Source organism: Mandrillus leucophaeus, unplaced genomic scaffold (genome assembly GCF_000951045.1).
Source record: "Mandrillus leucophaeus isolate KB7577 unplaced genomic scaffold, Mleu.le_1.0 Scaffold1230, whole genome shotgun sequence".
Taxonomy (NCBI): domain Eukaryota; kingdom Metazoa; phylum Chordata; class Mammalia; order Primates; family Cercopithecidae; genus Mandrillus; species Mandrillus leucophaeus.
In genome coordinates this window covers 309,846-326,601 of record NW_012100655.1, presented here as the reverse complement: position 1 = coordinate 326,601, position 16,756 = coordinate 309,846, and positions in this window count along the sequence as shown.

Here is a 16,756-nt window from a genome sequence, read left to right as displayed (position 1 = left end):
ATAGGAGTTTCAACCTAAGCTGTACTTGACCCATAAAGGAGTGATTCTGTACCTAATCCTTTTTCGTTTTGTTCTATTGCTTTCTGGAGAATGATTATAATAACTTCTCAAAGGCATAGCATAAATAATATAACAGAAATTTTTTACTTCATATTCTTTGACAATTTGCAAAACATATAATTCTGCTTATTATATTATATTTGATTTGACTTATATTTAATTTGAGTCCTAACTACTTTTCTAGGAGACATTAGGTTAATTTTTTTATTAAATAGGGGCAACAAAGCATCAATCTAAAGTAAATTTGGGAGACTATACGTACGTAGTTTTGAGCAATTGGTACATGACTCTTGTAGGTTGATTGTTAAAATGGCTATAATTGCTCATTTTCACTTTCTACCAAGGCAACTTTGCATCTCTGAATGTGAAGAGTTGGGATTTATTTTCTCTACTCTTGAGTCTGTTTTGACCCTGTGGCATGCAGTGTCCAATTAAGTGAGATAAAAGTACTCTGCCAACCTGAGTCTAAGACTCCAATGGGCCTTGAACTCTTCTGTTTTCTCTCTAGGAAACCTGACATTGACATGTGGAAGAGACCAGCCATTATGGTGAAGCAAAAGAGACCACAAGAAAGAGACCTAAAACTCTCTCTAACCATCAGCAAAACCCAGGAAGCAGAGCTGTCTAACTGATTCTCAGCTGATCACAATGCTTGAGGAACCCCAGCCAAATCAGAACTTCTTAACTGATCGCAGCCTAAATTCCCAACCAAAATATTAGCTAAATATGTGGTTACTGTTTTAACCCATTTATGCCTGAAGTTGCAATTTTTTTTTAATTTTTGCAATCAGAATTTGACAATGACCTTGAGCAGTAAGATATGAATAACTCCCACATGCTTAGTGTTCCAATAATGGAACACCAGGCATAAATGGGGATAACCGTTTATGCCTAGTGCTATTATTGGTGACCCCATTTATGCCTAGTGTTCCATTATTGGGACACTAAGCATGCTAAGCTTTAGGGTTGTTTCTTATGGATAAGTTAGATAATTGACCAAGTACACAAGTAATTTTGGAAGAAACAGCTAGTTGCCTATTCCAATATCTATAAAGAGTTTACATTTTGATGCAAAACCTCTGATTTTTAGTGGATAGTTTACCACTCAAAATAAAAGCTATTTCCCAGGCTCCATTGCATCTAGTAGTAACCATTTAACTAAGTTCTCATAAATAAAATATAAAAATAAAAATTGTAAAAGATCACTATGAACTCTACTTCAAAAGAATAGTTTAAGCCTTTTGTTTCTCAATTGCTCTAATCTCCAGAATATGATTTTGATAGCTGGAAATCTGGTAACCATCTTGAACCATGAAATATTCTTGATGATGGAACACATGTACACTGAGGATAACAGAGTAAAAAATAGAAGCTTCGATTTCTCATTTTATCTAGAGCCACCATTCCAGCCCGTCAGTATTGATTCCAGACTTTTTGCATATAAGACAAATAAACATATGAAGCATTAATATTAATAGTATAATTAAGTCACTGTTATAATGTGTTTTCTTATGCAAATAAACCAATTTTAATACACTAACAATTTTTTTATCCAAAAAATATAGAGAATACTTGCAGATCAAAAACTAAAAGACTAATAATGCAATAGAAAAAATTGGCAAAGATATCAAGGCAATGAATGTTTAGAAAATAAAATCAAATGGCAATTCCATATAAAAAACATGTTTCACCTCACTATATTTCAGAGAAACAAACCAAGCAACAATGGAATATCATTTCATATTAGAATGGTGAATGTTTTTAGATTTGATAATGTCAAACACTGGTGAGTCTATAGAGCAAGCAAAAATAATAGAGGTTTAGTAATATAGTAACGCTAAAAATGAAAGCAAAAGAGGATAAGGGTATTTTATTTCTAAGTTAAAAACTGAAATTTAGTCAGCTGAAACTCAAGAACTGACTTGAAAGAGCTTCAAACAACCAAATCAATAACATATACGCAGTAACAATAATACTAAATTATAACTTATGTGACACAATAAATATTCAATATCCATGAGTCAATACCGATAAAAATAAATAACTTAATAAAATATGGGAGAAAAATGACAGCTTTTCCTCTCAGAAGAATTCTAATTTAATTCAGAAGAAATTAGGAAATAGAAAGTAACTATTTGGAAACCACTAAAATGATTGTTGCAAGCAAGATTAACTGATAAATATGAAATTTAGTGAGTGAATTTAAGGAGAAATGGGATATTTAAATAGTCTAATACTGTCTCCTCCAAGAAATGTTTTAGTTACTAGGTGAATATTGATGTTTTACAGCTGAAAAAAATTCACAGACACTCCCTTAATCAAGTGATCAAGCTAATATCACCATTAATAAGACAAATTAAAATAATAAATCTCATGCTTACTGAGAAGAGCAGAACCCTTCAGTGGGACTTTCACCAGAAATGAAAATTCTCAGTCTAATCATGAGTAAACATCAGAAAAATCTGAATTGCAGGACATTTTAATAAATAACTGGCCACTAATCTAAAAATGTTTCAAGATCATGAAAGCAAGTAAGGAGTGAGGAATTGCCATAAATTAGAAACTAAGGTGGCATGAAAACTCATTTAAAATAGGGTCATATTATTTAATTATAGGTTGGGAATATGCAAATAATCACCATATAGACATTCTTTAGAGATAGATGCACAAAGTAATAGGAGATAACATGAAGGTGAAATATAAACTTCAACTTCAGAACAGGTTTTACAACACATATGGGAAAGAGGAATGGGGTAATAAAATGGCATAGGAGGCTTCAACTTATCTTAAATGTATGTATTTTTAAATTGAAAAAAATACTAAAGCAAATATCACACAGTATTAGGATCTGCTGCGAACTTGGTGGAGGCCACACAGGCATTATTCCTCTGATTATTTCTACATTTTTCTATTTTTGAGAATATCATAAGAATAAAATAAACAGAGCAAAGTATAGAATGAGATAAAAAAAGAACTTCAAAAGGAAACAAGAGTAATCTGAAAGATAGCAATTATTAATTCCTAAGTTAAGCTTATGACATAGGAAGTACAAAGGTAGGACATAGGATCAATACGATTCAGTAAGTTATCTTATATATGAAGCATTAATAGAAAATTGCTTTAAGATTTCAAGTTTAAGAGTCTGTAAGTTTGCTGACAGAGAATATTGAATAGCCAAGAGGGCATATGCGGTTTTAGAGAATGGAATACAATAAGAAGAGATAAAATAGTCCACCAGGAAATTTGAAACATAGGATTGGAACTAATGAAAGATATTATGAATAGATGACATGGGACATAATTAATGCTATAGTTACTTGCAGACAAAAAGAAAAGGAAAACAAAATAAAAAATAAAGGAAGAAAATGGGAGCGCAATGAAATAGAAAAATGAACCTCATTTCGAAGTGCCGTATCATTGGAGGAAAGACATTTTCAGGTAAGAAGGAGAACCAGGCCAAAGACATGAAATGGAATCAAAAGGGTCATGAAGGAAGGATAAATAATTTTTAAAATAAAGGAAAAGTACTCTGTTGGGTACTGTTTACATTTAAATATTTATTTCTTGTTCAACTCTCACTTCGTAACAGGTCCTGATAAAATAAACCACTGTTTAAAAAATTAGAGAAGATTTTTTCTTTTTTTAATTTTTAAAAATTGTTTTATTTCAATCGTTTTTTTTTTTTCTTTGACAACAGGTGGTGTTTGGTTACATGAATAAGTTCTTTAGTGGTGATTTCTGAGATTTTGGTGCCCCCATCAACCTGGCAGTGCACACAGTAACCAGTGTGTAGTCTTTTATCCCTCATCACCCCACATCTTTTCCCCCAAATGCCCGAAGCCCAATGTATCATTGTTATGCATTTGCGTCCTCATAGCTTAACTCCCACAATTGAGTGAGAACATACAATATTTGGTTTTCATTCCTGAGTTACCTCACTTAGAATTATAGTCTCCAATTCCATCCAGGTTTTGCAAATGCCATTGTTTTGTCCTTTTTTTATGACTTAGTAGTGTGTATATATATATATGTGTATATATATATACACACACACACATATACACATACCACATTTTATCTATTCACTCATTGATTGATGGACATTTGAGCTGGTTCCATATTTTTACAATTGTAGATTGTAAAAATTAAAGAATATCTAAATAAATCGAAACACTCATGTTCATAAATGTGAAGACTTAAAAGAGCTAAGATGGCAATACTCCCCAAACTGATTTACAGGTCCAATACAATTCCCAACAAACTCATAACTATATTATCTGCATAAACTGACAAACTAACCCTGAAATTCTTATGGAAATGCAAAGGATCCAGAACAGCTCAAAAAAATATGGAATAGGAAGAACAAAATTTGATGACTCTCATCTTCCATTTTCAAAACAAGCTACAAAGTAAAAGTAATCAAGCAAGTTTAGCACTGGTGTAAGGACAGGCATAAAGACCAATGTAATAAATTAGAGTTTAGAAATAAACCCTTACATTTATGGCCAATTGATTTTAATGAGGCTGCAAAGAGGGGAACGAATAATCTATTCAACAAATGATGTTGAGATAACTGGATATCTATATGCAAAAAAAAAAAATTGTGACTCTCTACCTCATACTATATACAAAATTAATTCAAAATTAATCATGGAATTAGATATAAAAGCTAAACCTCTAAAATTAATAGAAAAATAGGACTAAATATTGTGAATTTGGTTATACAATGTTTACTTAGATATGATACCAAAAGCACAATTGATTTTAAATAAATAAATTGGACTTCATATAAGCTAAACTTTTTTCTTCAAAGGAACATTTAAGAAAGTAGACAGAAAACATAGATAATGGGGAAAATATTTTAAAGTCACCTATATGATAACAGAGTTTTATATAGAATATTCAAAGAACTCATTCAACTCAACAACAAAAATGTAAAATAATCTGTTGAAAATGTACAAGGGATTTCAATTGATATTTCTACAAAGAAGTTACAAAAATGACAAACACCTTAAAAAGATGCTAAACATAATCACTAGGGAATTCTGAATTAAGAACACTGTATTATGTAACTTTGCACTCATGGTATGGTGAAAAGATAAAACAGTAGCATGTGCTGGTGAGGATATGGAGAAACTACAATTGTCATGCCTTTCTGTGGGATTATAAAATGCTGAAGCCCAAATAAATGAAAAGCCTATCCTGTGTTTATAAATGAAGATAATTAACATTGTTAAAATGTTCATACAACACAAAGTGATGTATGAATTCAATGCAATCCCTATTAAAATTTCAGTATCACTTTTTATAGAATAGAAAAAAATTCTAAAATTTATATGGAACCACAAAAAAGGAATAGCCCAGGCAATAATGAGCAAAAATAGTAAAGACAGAAACATCATAAAACTATGCTACAAAGACACAGTAATTAAAACAACATAGTACTAGCAAAAAATAATAATGATAAAATAAAAAGAGGCAGACTAACCAGTGAAACAGAAATGGAGAGTCCAGAAATAAACCTATGCATGTATGGTCAATTGATTTTGACAAAGGTGCCAAGAATACACAGTGAAAAAAGGATAGTCTCATCGATAAATGGTTTTGGAGGAACTGGAAATACACATGCTAAAGAATGGAATTCGACCCCTATCTCACACCGTATACAACAAAAAACAGTCAAAATGAATTAAAGATTTAAATATAAAATGGGGAACTATGAAATAAGTAGAAGAAAACATGAGGGGAAAATACATGACATTAGTCTGGGCAATAATTTATTTTACTTAAATCCAAAAGCATAGGAAACAAAACCAAAAATAAACAAATGAGATTACATCAAACTGAAAAGCTTCTTCATAGCAAAGGAAATAGCAGTATGACGAGATAGCTTATGGACAGAGAGAAAATATTTGCAAACCATACATCCAGTAAGGAGATAATATTCAAAATTTATAAGGAACTCAAACAACTAAATATCAGGGGAAAAAAAAAAAGAAAAGAAAGAAAGAAAGAAAAACAATGGGAAAGGAACCTGAATAGATGTTTCCCAAAAAGAAAACATACAAATGTCTGATAGATATATTAAAAAAATGCTCATCTCTCATCATTAGAGAAATGCAAATTAAAACCATGATGAGATATATCATTTCACACCTCCCAGAATGGCAATTATCAAAAAGATACAAGATAAGTGTTGGCAAGGATGTGAAGATAAGGGAAATCTTACACACTGTTGGCGAGGATGTAAATTAGTACAATCACTACAGAACACCCTATAGAGGTTCCTCAAAAAACTAAAATTAGGATTACCATATGCTCCAGCAATCACACTTCTAGGCTTTTACCCAAAAGATTTGAAATCATTTTGTTGAAGAGATATTTGCACTCCTATGTTCATTACAGCACTATTCATAGTAGCCATATGTCCAATAACAGATAAATGTAAAAGAAAATGTGATATTGTACACAATGAAATACTATTCAGCCTTTAAAAAGAAGAAAATTTTGTCATATGGGACAACATGGATAGTGTGAAATGAAAATAAAAACATGGCACCCCAATTCATTACTCCAAAAGAAAAAAAAAAAATAAGCTGAAAGCTGTCATGCAAAAAACTGCCTTTCCTTTTGTTCCTAAGCAAGTAGCTACAAATAAAAGGTTAACTATCTCCTCTATGTTCACTTTATACTATGTAAAGTGCCAATTTACTGAGTGGAAGATGAATGCATAATTCACTATTCCCCTGGCTGCTCCTTTTCCCTTGCAACGTGTGTGTTACCATATCCTCCCTCTTCACTCTCCGGCCCACTTTTCCCCTTTAAATATTGAAGTCCTCAAAATGATCTTTAGAGAAAGGCACAGACCATGAACTATTTCTGTGATTCTGTCTTTATTTCTCCTGGACATTGTCCTTAACCCTGGCAAAATAAACTTACAAATTAAGGCCTGTCTCAGATGCCTTTTGGTTTACAATGTAATTGGAGAGCATAATGCTAAGTAAAATAAGCCAGGTACACAATGGCAAATAACAGATGCTCTCATCCATATGTGGAACGTAAAACAACCTAATAGAAATACAGAGTAGAGTGTTAGTTATAGAAACTGGGGGCTGAAGGAATGATGAGATGATGGGAAAAGAGTAGTCTCAAATATAAAGAATTTGGATTTTTTAAAAAAATCTATTGACCAGAGTGATTAATATAGTTAATAATAGTGTGTTATACATTTCAAAATTGCTAAGAAGGTAAATTTAAAATGCTCTCACCACAAAAATGACAAGTATTTGAATTGATGAATATGCTAATTAGCTTGATTTAATTTTCCCATAGTGTATTCATAAATCATAACATCACTTTGTACCTAATAAATATATACACTTATAAATTATTAATTCATAATTAATATTTTAAAATTTTATTAAAATGGGGAAAAATAAAATTGTGAAGCCACTTTGCAAAAAATTGGCAGTGCCTCCAAATCTTAAACATAAAATTAGAAATTCTACTACTAGTTATATACCCCTCCAAAATGAAAACATCTATACACATAGAAACTTGTATATATAAATGCTCATAGCAGCATTATTTTTCTTAACTTACATTTTAGGTTATATGTGCAGATTTGTTATACAGGTAAATTGTGGGTGACGAAGGTTTGAGTACATATTATTTCATCACCCAGGTAATAAACATAGTGCCCGTTATGTAGATTTTCCACCCTCAGCCTTCTCCCACACTTCACCGTCAAGTAGGTTCTTGTGTCTGTTGTTCCTTTCTTTGTGTCCATGCGAACTCAATATTTAGCTCCCACTCATAAGTGAGAACATGTATTTAGTTTTCTGTTCATTTGTTAGTTTCTTTAGGATAATGGCCTCCAGCTCCGTTCATGTTGCTGCAAAGAACATGATGTTGTTCATTTTTATGGTTACATAGTACTTCATGGTGTATGTACAACATGTTGGTGCAAACTAATTCCGGTTTTGGCCATCACTTTAATGGTCAAAGCCATAATAACTTTTGCACCAACCTAACGCCACATTTTTGTTATTCCGTCTACCATTAGGTTGAATCCATGTCTTTGCTATTGCAAACAGTGATGCAGTGAGTATATGGGTGCATGTGTCTTTATGGTAGAATGCTTTAATATGGCTTTCGGTATATCCCCAATAGTGGGATTGCTGGGTCAAATGGTTGTACTGTTTTACATTCTTTGAGAAATCTCCCGACTTCTTTCTACAACGACTGGACATTAGTTTATACCCACCAGCAGCATACATGCATACTCTTTTCTCTACAACTTTGCCAACGTGTGTGTGTGTGTGTGTGTGTTTTCTACTTTTTATATTGCCATTTTGGCTGGTGTAAGATGGTATCTCATTTTGATTTCCATTTGCATTTCTCCAGTGATTAGTGATGTTGAGAATTTTTTTCATATATCTTCTTTTGAAAAGTGTTTGTTCTGAATATTAGACCTTTGTTGGATGCTAGTTTGAAAATATTTTCTTCAATAATGTAAGTTTTCTGTTTCTCTAGTGATAGTTTTTTTTTTTGCTATACAAAAGCTCTTTAGTTTAATAAAATACTGCTTACCATTTTGTTTTTGTTGCAATTGCTTTTGGCATCTTCATTATGAAATCTTTGCCAGGGTCTAATGTCCACAATAGCATTTCCTAGGTTACCTTATGGAGTTTTAATAGTTTTAAGTTTTACATTTAAATCTTTAATTCATCTTAAGTTGATTTTTTTATGTGGTGAAAGGTAAGGGTCCAGTTTCAGTTATCTCCATATGACTAGCCAGCTATCTATCCCAGAACTATTTATTAAATCGTGAGTTGACATGTTTTGCCTGTGTCTCCACCCAAATCTTGAATTGTAGCTCCCATAATTCGCATGTGTCATGAGAGGGACCTGGTGGGAGGTAATTGAATCATGAGGGCAGGTCTTTTGCAATCTTCGTGTTCTTGTGATAATGAATGAGTCTTATAAGGTCTGATGGTTTTATAAAGGGGAGTTTCCCTGCACATGCTCTCTCTCTTGCCTCCCACCATGTAATATGTGACTTTGCTTCTCCTTTGCCTTCCACCATGATTGTGAGGCCTCCACAGCCATCTGGAACTGTGAGTCAATTAAACCTCTTTCCTTTATAAATTACCCAGTCTCTGGTATGCTTTTATTAGCAGCGTGAGAACAGACTAATATAGCAGTATTTTCCCCATTGCTTATTATTGTCAATCTTATTGAAGATCAGGTGACTGTAGGTGTGCAGGTTTATTTCTATGTTCTCTATTCTGTTCCATTGGTCTATGTGTCTGTTTTAGTTCCAGTACCATACTGTTTTGGTTACTGTGGACTTGTAATATACTTTGAAGTCAGATATCATGATGCCTGTAGCTTTGTTCTTTCGCTTAAAATTGTGTTGGCTATTTGGGCTTTTTTTGGTTTCATATGAATTTTTAAATAGATTTTTCTAGTTCTGTGAAGAAGATCATGATAGTTTAATAGGAGTAGCAACTGCCAAAATTTCTTTGTGCAGTATGGCCATTTTAAAAATATTGATTCTTCCTATCCATGAGCATGGGATGTTTTTCCATTTGTTTGTGTCTTCTCTGATTTCTTCCAGCAGTGCTTTGTAATTTTCATTGTAGGAATCTTTCACTTCCCTGGTTAGCTGTATTCCTAGGTATTTTATTTTTTTCATGGTTATTGTGAATGGTATTGCATTTTTTTATTTGGCTTTCAGATTAAATCTTGTTTCTGTATTGAAATGCTACTGATTTTCATACATTCAGTTTTATATCAAGAAAGTTGCTGAGGTTGTTTGTCAGCTGAAGGAGCTTTTAAGCAGACATTATGGGTTTTCTGTGTGGAGAATTACATCATCTGCAAACAGAGACAGTTTGACTTTCTCTCTTTTTATTTGAATGCCTTATTTTTTCTCTTGCATGATTGCTCTAGCTAGCAGTTGCAATACAATGTTAAATAAGAGTGGTGACAGTGGGCATCCTTAACTTGTCCCAGTTCTCAGGGGGAATGCTTTCAGCTTTTGCTCATTTAGTGTGATGCTAGCTGTTGGCTTGTCATAGACGGCTCTTGTAGTTTTGCAGTGCATTCCTTCAATGCCTAGTTTGTTGAAGGTTTTTAACATGAAGGGAATTTGAATTATATTGAAAGCCTTTTTGCATATATTAAGATGTTCATGTGAATTTTGTTTTTATTTCTCTTTATGTGATGAATCACATTTATGGATTTATGTATACTGAACTAGCCTGGCATCCCAGATATAAAGCAAAATTGACCAGCCTGGATTAGTCTTTTGATGTGTTACTGGATTTGGTTTGCTAGTATTCTGTTGAGCATTTTTGCATATATGTTCATCAAGGATATTGGCCCAAAGATTTTTTTGTTTGTTTGTTTATTGTATCTCTGCCAGGTTTTGTATCAGAATAATGCTACCCTCATAGAATGAGTTAGGGAGGAGTCTCCCTCTCAATGTTTTGGAATCGTTTCAGTAGAAATTGCACCAATTATTTATAAATCCGATAGAATTCAACTGTGGAGTTTTATGGACTTTTTCTGATTAGTGGGCTTCTTATTACTGATTCAGTTTTGGAACTAATTATTGGTCTGTTCAGGGATTTGATTTCTTACTGATTTAATCTTGGGATGTTGTAAGTTTCCAGAAATTTATCTATTTCTTCTAGATTTTCTAGTTTGCATGCATAGAGGTGTTCATAGTACTCTCTGAGAGTTTTTACTGTTTCTTAGGCATTGGTGGTAATGTCCCCTTTGTCATTTCTGATTGTGTGTATTTGTACCTTCTCTCTTTTTATCTTTATTAGTCTAGTTAGCAGTCTATCAATTTTATTTATTCTTCAAATAACAAACTGCTGGATTTGCTGATCTTTTGTAAGGTTTTTCATATCTCAGTTTCCTTCAAGTCAGCCCTGATTTTGGCTATTTATTTTCTGCTAGCTTTGGGATTGGTTTGCTCCTGTTTCTCTAGTTCCCCTACTTGTAATCTTAGGTTGTTAGGTTGAGATCTTTCTAACTTTTTGTTGTGGATGCTTAGTGCCACAAGCTTCCCTCTTAACACTGCTCCCACTGTGTCCCCCCAGGGATTCTTACATGCTGTATCTTTATTCTCATTAGTTTCAAAGAAATTGATTTCTGCTTTAATTTCATTGTTTACCCAAAAGTCATTCAGGAGTAGCTTGTTTAATTTTCATGTAATTGTATGGTTTTGAGTGATTTTCTTAGTATTGATTTCTATCTTTATTGCTCTGTGGTACTTGAGTGTGGTTAGTATAATTGCAGCTTTTCAAAAAATTTGTTGAGAACTGCTTTATGTCTGATCGTGGTTGATTTTAGAATATGTGCCATGTTCAGATGTGAAAAATTTATATTTTGTTGATTTTAAGTGAAGACTTCTGCAGATATCTGTTAGGCCCGTTTGGTCAAGTGCCAAGGTCAGGTCCCAAATATCTTTGTTAGTTTTCTGCCTAGATAATCTGTCTAATACTAGTGGGGTGTTAAAGCCTCTCACTATTATTGTGTGCTTATGTGAGTCTCTTCATAGGTCTCTAAGAAGTTGTTTTATTAATCATGGTGCTCCTGTGTTGGGTGCACATATATTTAGAACAGTTAGGTTTTCTGGACCTAACTGAACATTTTTCCATTATGTAATGCCCTTCTTTGTCTTTTTAAATTGTTGTTGGTTTAAATTCAACTTTGTTTGAAATTAAAATAGCAACACTTGCTTTTTTTCTGTTTCCATTTGCTTGGTAGATTTTTCTCCACCCCTTTACTTTGATTCTATATGTGTCATTGTGAGTGAGATGGGTTTCTTGAAGACAGCATATAGTTGTATCTTAATTCTTTATTCAACTTACTCTTCTGTGCCTTTTAATTCGGACATTTACCCTGATTACACTGAAGGCTAATATTGGCATGTGCAGATTTCATCCTATCATCATGTTGTTAGCTAGTTATCATACAGATTTGGTTGTGTAATTGTTTTATAGCATCAATGGTCTATGTACTTAAGTGAGGTTTTATTGTGGTGGCTGGTAATGGTGTTTATTTTCCATATTTAGCAGTCCCTTCAGGACCTCTTATAAGACAGGTCTGGTGGTAACAATTTCCCTTAGCATTGGCCTCAACACTGTGATGGGTGGTTTGGGCCAATGTGCTTCATCATGCGAGTGGAAGCAGGATCCATGCTCACTTGCATGGGCCATCACAGCCGTGACAGTATGGTGGAGTTGGCAGCAGTATTTATCATAGTCAAAAAATTAAGACAATTCAAATGTCCACCAGTTGACAAATGAATCATCAAAATGTGTTTTTTCATACTATGGAATAATTTTCAGCAATAAAAATAAATAAAATTGTGATACATGTTGCAACCTGGATGAACTTTATAACCATTATGCTAAGTGAAAGTACCAGTTATAAAACACTACATATTGCATAATCCTATTCAAGTAAAATGTCCAGAATAGGCAAATCGAAAGAGACAAAAAGTAAATTAGTGATACAAACAGTAAATTAATAGTTTTGAGAAATTTAGGACAGAAGGAAATAGAGATTGACTAGTGATGGTTATGGGATTTTTTCTTGGGGTGTTGAAACTGTTTTGACATTAGATACTTTTGAAGGTTATAAAACTATGTGAATATAATAACCTCATATTTTTATACTTTAAATAGGTGAATTTTATAGAAATACATTTTATTTCAATCAATCGGTTATTTCAAAAGTGCCCTTAAAAAAAGATTCCAACACAGGTTTTATTTCTTCAGCCTCCCTTAAATGGAATCTATTTGAGGAGTCAGTACATTGGCAAGGTCAACATTTACATTTTCAAAGCTTCTCAACTCCAGATTTTCTTGTTTATTTAAAATTGACACCCAAGCTCAATCACTTTCTGGTCAGTATTTAGCAAACATGTAAATAAGGCTTTGCTATTTTCCTTTTCTCTAGGGGAAAAGGAAAAACAGCAAGGTGAGTATTCACATGATCTTCATTAAAATTTAACAGTGCATTATCATATTTAGAGAGTGATATAAAACAGAAAATGAAAATAAAATTTACAAATATGCATAATCAAGATATAATTAACAATACATGCATGTATTTTTTTTTTACTTAAAATTGCTGAAGATTTAAGGGAAATACTTGGTAACACGATGAATATAAAAGATACATGCTTGGAACAATACTAACAATAAAGGGTATAAAATATAACAAAACGATAAATTACTGGACAATAAATTAATTACAAATGTGACAACTGAAATGAGTAACGGAGGGATAAGTTGCAATCATTAAAATTCATTAAGCTACTTTAGGGTGTGTCCAGAAAAACATGAGCCACAGACACATCTTTGTTTTTCCACAGAGATTTTCAGGAGGTTTAGTATTTATACATTTCTTGAAAGGAGCAGAGGGGATGAATATAGGACAAGAGGCACGGAGGTGGTCAGGTGAACACTACATTTTAGTGTTTAGTTTTTTTTAGTGAACATTACATTTTTACATCTTTTAAGATGTACATCTTAATGTCTTTTAAGATGTAAGATGTATGTACATTTAAGAGGTATGCCTGGAGAAAAAAAGAGAAGTACAAAAAGAATCAATTATGCAGATATCTTTGGGTAAGTGGTAGAAGGAGTCTTGGCTTTGTTCTGCATCTGGGAAGATAAGCTTGCAATGGACATTATCAGTGTGAAGTTTTCAGAACTAGGCTTACATTGTAGACTTAAAGTCACAATTGGCATGACCTTGCTTATGGAAAACCAGCAAATAATTTACATATGAAATGTCTGTGGTGGCTTCCCTTCTTTGATGTCTGATGTCTTTTACTTCTCCACAGGGATCTGGCTGATGCATAATTTTGGTTACAATTATTCATTAGGAAAAGGACATTGTAATGATCTTCCCTTTTGCATATATTTGAAGGGTCCTGAGATTTGTTAAATTTTCTTTTACAAATGTAAACATTAATATATTATGAATATTAATAAAATAATATTTCACTGGGAATACTTAAAAGAAAACTGAGGATACATAACATTCTGGTAACATACTCAATGTTGAAGTACTGCAAATTTTACAAAACATAATCAATAAATGTAATATAATTACCAATAAAATACCAAACATAAATTTTCATGTCAATAGGAATGCTATTCAATGCCTATGAAACTCATAGAATTAAATTTTAATTTTGGAGTTCACAGCATGAAACATGAGGAGTAATCTGTACGGGATTTTTGAAATAAATATGCTGACAGCATTTTTTATTTCCTTGCTCTCAGGTGACTAATAAGGATGAGTATGTCTCCTGCTAATAAGGACGAGCATGTTTCCTGCTATGTAGCTCTCTCAAAATATTTCCTTGAGTTACTTGCACTTTTTTCAATGAAAGAAGAAACATTTCCTTTTTACCTTGTCTTTCTAGGAAGAAGTGGGAAGTTTCTTATGTTTCATTTGTCCTACTGGTGTAGAAACAGCTAAGAGTTAAAACTGTAAAGCTATAACACTCTTGTCATGTTCTGTCCTTCTTTGCATTATGTATGAATAACACTATTTCCTGGATCAGAGTATCTGCATTCGGATTTTTTCTCTTTCGTTTATACTCTAGATATATGTTTTCCTAACACTCTGTTACAGACTCTAACTTGTAATTTTTCTCCCTAGTGAGAGAAATAAAATCAACCATTTGACTTTATTTGGTAAAACACCGCTTTTACCTACTTGAGTGGGATAATTCCATTCTGAAGTCATTCTTCTCCATGTCCAACATCTCACACAGTCTTGGACTCTGTTGTGGGCTAGTGTGATTTCCGTTTAATTTCTCATGTCTTCTGTGGTTTTTCTGGGAATCTAATATCGTTAATCTTCTTTTTATGAGAGGGTATAAAGTATTTTCCATCTGAAAAAAGAGTGTTTTTAGTGATCTTTATACTCTTGTCATGTCAAACATGCCCAAAATTTATGCAACCAGCTATTATTGTCAGAGAATTAAAAGAAATTTCCACAATTGCTTTTCTTAATTACTTCATACTGTAGCTAAAAAGAGTCTCTCAATATTTCTTGTGGTTTGATCCATGCTTCACTTACTTTCTTCTACCTGATCTCACTTGCACCATTCATCCACTTTGACCAGTGAAAATAAAAATATTATGCTCTGTTTCCTTTTGGAGTTTCATATTTTAAATCAGGTAACTTTTTCCATAAAGGGTCAGATAATAAATATTTCATTTTGGAACCATATGACAGCTACTCTATCACAACTACTCAAATCTGCTGTGTAGCATGCAAACTGCCACTGCAAACATTAGTAAATAAACAAAAGTTTAAAAGGCAGATTTACTTCTTTCATTAAATGGGTTAATACTTCAAAACATTCATTCTTATTGTAATAACAAGAAGAAAATTCATATTAGGCATCCAGTTACCTGTGAGTGCCACACACTTTCTGAAGAAAATAACCTTCTTCTTCAGGCCAAACAGCTAACTTTCAGTGTTAGTCATTCAAGATGCTATAACAGAATACCTATACTGGATAATTTATAAATAACTGAAATCTACTGTTCATAGTTATGAAGGCTGGAAAGCTGAAGATCAATATAGCAGCAAGTTTTAGTGTCTAATGAGGGCTCACTCTCTACTTCAAAGATGGCGCCTTCTAAGTGTCCTTATATGAGCAAAAGGAGCAACAGACTCTCTCATACTTCTTTAATAAGGACACTAATCCCATTCCTGGGGGTTCTGCCTTTATGATTTAATCGCTTTCTAAAGATCTCTCCTCTTAATACTATCACTTTGGGGTTTAAGTTTCAACATATGAATTTTGGGGGGACACCAACAGTCAGACCACAGCATTTATCCCCTGGTCTCCTAAATTTATATCTTTCGCATATGCAAAAAAACATTCATTTCATCCTAATTTCCCTAAAAGTCTTAACTCATTGTGGTATCGACTCAACAGTCTAAAGTCCAGAATCTTGTCTAAATGTCATCTAAATCAGATATGGGTAAAACTCAAGTTTTGATTGATCCGGAGGCAAATTATTCTCCAGCTGTGAAGTTTATTATTTTAATAGTAAAATTATTATTTAATTTCAATAAATTAAAATGTATTAATTTTTCACTAAATTTGGAAAACATTTATGTGTTTCCAAAATACATGGTGGAATAGTTATAAGAGAGATATTTCCAACCCAAAAGGGAGAAATAGGAAAAAAAAGATATAGTAAGTTCCATATAAGTTCAATACCCAATAGAACAGGCAATATGAAATTGTAAGGGTTGAGAATAACCTTCCTGGATTCTGTATCCCACCTTCTGGACACACTGGCATAGGACTTGGGGCTCCAAGATTCTAGGTGTCCCTACAACATTACCTTGTTGTGTCAGCCTACATGGCAGTTCTCGCAGGCTAGAGTCACTTGCTTAATGCTTTCCAGGTCTGGGATCCCTTAGGCAGCCCCAATCCTACAGCTCCTCTAGGCATTGCCCTAGTGGGGGCTCCCTGCACTGGCTCTGCCTCTGTGCTACAGAACTGAGTTGGGGTCCCGTCACCTGGCACAGTAAAACCAGATACCTGCAACAAGATTTTTGCAGTGACAGAAAGGAAGGTGTTTATTGCAGGGTACCAAGAAAAAAGAATCAGGGTGGCTCATGCTTA